General features: G+C 38.6%; 1 pseudogene; it reads right to left on the bottom strand.

Annotated features, from left to right (window-relative positions):
• Window positions 1-1,027: 1,027 nt before the first annotated feature.
• LOC144251370 (complement component 1 Q subcomponent-binding protein, mitochondrial pseudogene) lies at window positions 1,028-1,885 on the bottom strand (annotated as a pseudogene).
• Window positions 1,886-2,444: the final 559 nt, after the last annotated feature.

Genomic DNA, 2,444 nt, shown 5'->3' with positions numbered 1-2,444 from the left:
ATCTGAAAGTTACTACCAGTGCTTTGGTATACAAAAAGAGAAACAAAACAAAACAAAAGCCAGTAATGGTTTAACAATACTACAAAAAAGGTGGGTTAATCAATGCACTCACTCATTCATGCTTTCCACCATCCATCCCCCAAGAAAATAAAGTACATGTTTTTCATACTCACAATTTTTAAAAAAATCAAGAAAAATGTTTTCTTCAAAGAATTATTCCCCCTCCATTTGTTTTTCTGCTCTGAAAAAGAGAATTATCTGTTAGCAGCAGCATTTGCTGAATGAAACATTTCTTGAGATAAAGTTGAATGGCAGGTGGAAAAGAAATTTTGCCACCTGTTTGCATAGTCATTTGAATTTGACTGCTAAATCTTTCAAAGTATTTCCTTCCACCCTTAAGAAATTAATTAAAAACTTGAGATGGTAGAAATAATTTTCATTGTTTTCCAGATATATTCAAATTATACATACAACATTGAATTCTAAAGATATTAATAACTTTTCTACTGTCCTTCATCACCCCTCCCAAACAAAACTTGAATGTTAGACCACAAGAATTTTTGCAGACACACATACAGGCTCAACTTCTGTTATGAAGATTTAGGAGAATATTTTAAATAAAAATCAGACTTAGAGTTTCCAACTCCTGAAATGAATTAACATCTATAAAATAAACTTGTCATGTTCATTGAAAAAAATGGGGGGAAAAACCTTTAAATCTTTGAGCATTGAAAGATCTATCCTCCAATTAAAATGTAAAATGTTATCAGGTATCTTTATATGAAGAAATTACAAATATCATATGAACCTCTTTTTTGGAGATAAAAGAATTTTATTGTCCATCATTATGTTATACAAAAATCTAGAAATAATAGGTTTGTACAGGAAAACTACCAAATGAATAGTAAATGAGAGCATGATAGCAATAATTTAAATGTGCTTATCCCCCACCACATGATGTTAGGATTATAACCACTTCAAAGCACATGGTCTGGTGTCAGGGTGGTTTTTGTTCACTGGTCAAAGCTCACCATAATATTAAGGCCTTCAAGTGTCTCTGATTGCTCCAGCGGCTCTTGACAAAACTTTTGAGGTCTTCAAGAATATTAATGTACTCCTGGTGCTCCAGGGCTGTGCTGAGTTCCACTACCTCTTCTGCAAAAGTGTTGTTCACCTCTCAGTCAGCAAGGAAATCCATTAGGTGGTCATACAAGGCCCAGTCTAAGGACTCTGTGTTCAGGGTGTAATTAGTCTTTCCATTCAGACTTGCCAGTGGTATGAAAGCTAACTTCCTTAATAGAAAAAATGTCACTCTCGGCTTCCTGTTCTTGTCCAATCACATCCTCTGGATACTGACAGTCTAGTACAAGAGCTTTCTGGCTATCGTTCTTCGTAACTTCAACCACACAATTGGGAGTGGATCAGTTCAGGCTCCTGTTCTTCAACCTTCTGCCCTTCTGAGGCCTCTTCCTCACCATCAAATGTTGGTTGGATGCTATTGTTAATGTTGAAAATGACAGTAATCTTTTCCCCAGCAACTTTCTGCACTGATTTAGCTTCTGTCCCATTCACTCCAGACATCCTGGGAAGGGACTTATGCTTCTGGATTTTCTTTTCTTCCTTAATTTCATTTGTCAGGAATTCGACAAAAGCTTTATCTCCTCCCATGCTCAGCGTGTGGCAGCCAGAGCCGCAGGGCCCAGAAGGCTGCAAGAAGCCTGGCTGCTGCTCCGACCTGGCTCACACACAGAGCAGTCTTTAGGGCCCAATGCTTGGCCCCGGGTGCCCACTGCAGCAGTTGCCAGAGGCAAGGGGCGGGTGTGCCAGTGCAGAGGCAGGCTATGGCGGGGGGGGCTCTGAGAAGGCAGCGCAGTAGAGGAAGCATCCTGAAATTGGTGGCGCAAGTGTGCGAGAGCAAAGGACAACCCAGGCCAAGGCCTGAACCTCTTTCAAGAAGGCATAAATTACTTGCTGCTTAAGATACTATAAAAGAACGTATCTCCTTAATGTGGTGTTTGCCTAAAAGGATTCCAGAGAGACAAAGTTTTAGATGGTTGTTTGTATTTTTAATGACATAAATATAATTAGATATCTATCTGTGTGAAATGATTTCATCAATGAAAACCTGTACCATAGGCGATATTTTATAAAATAGCTGCTATCTTCCCAAAGCTTTCTTTTCTGAAGTAGCTATACCAGAGTCCACCAAAGGTCAAGGTGGTAGGATTATACTAGAAGATGATTTTCCAGAGTAGCTATTGCACATACTTCTTAATTGTCTGTCAAATTTAAAATTGAATCACACTAATTAATAGCTCATGTTTATTTTAATATAAGAATAAGATCATTTACCCAGCACCTGCTATGTACCAGGCATTGTGCCAGGCACTTTGTAGTATGGTACTTAATCCTCATGACAACCCCATTCTAAAGACAGGGAACTG

The sequence above is a fragment of the Urocitellus parryii genome (assembly GCF_045843805.1).
Source record: "Urocitellus parryii isolate mUroPar1 chromosome 13 unlocalized genomic scaffold, mUroPar1.hap1 SUPER_13_unloc_13, whole genome shotgun sequence".
NCBI lineage: Eukaryota > Metazoa > Chordata > Mammalia > Rodentia > Sciuridae > Urocitellus > Urocitellus parryii.
The sequence above is the reverse complement of the archived record's forward strand: the minus strand, read 5'-3'. Positions and strand labels throughout refer to the sequence as shown.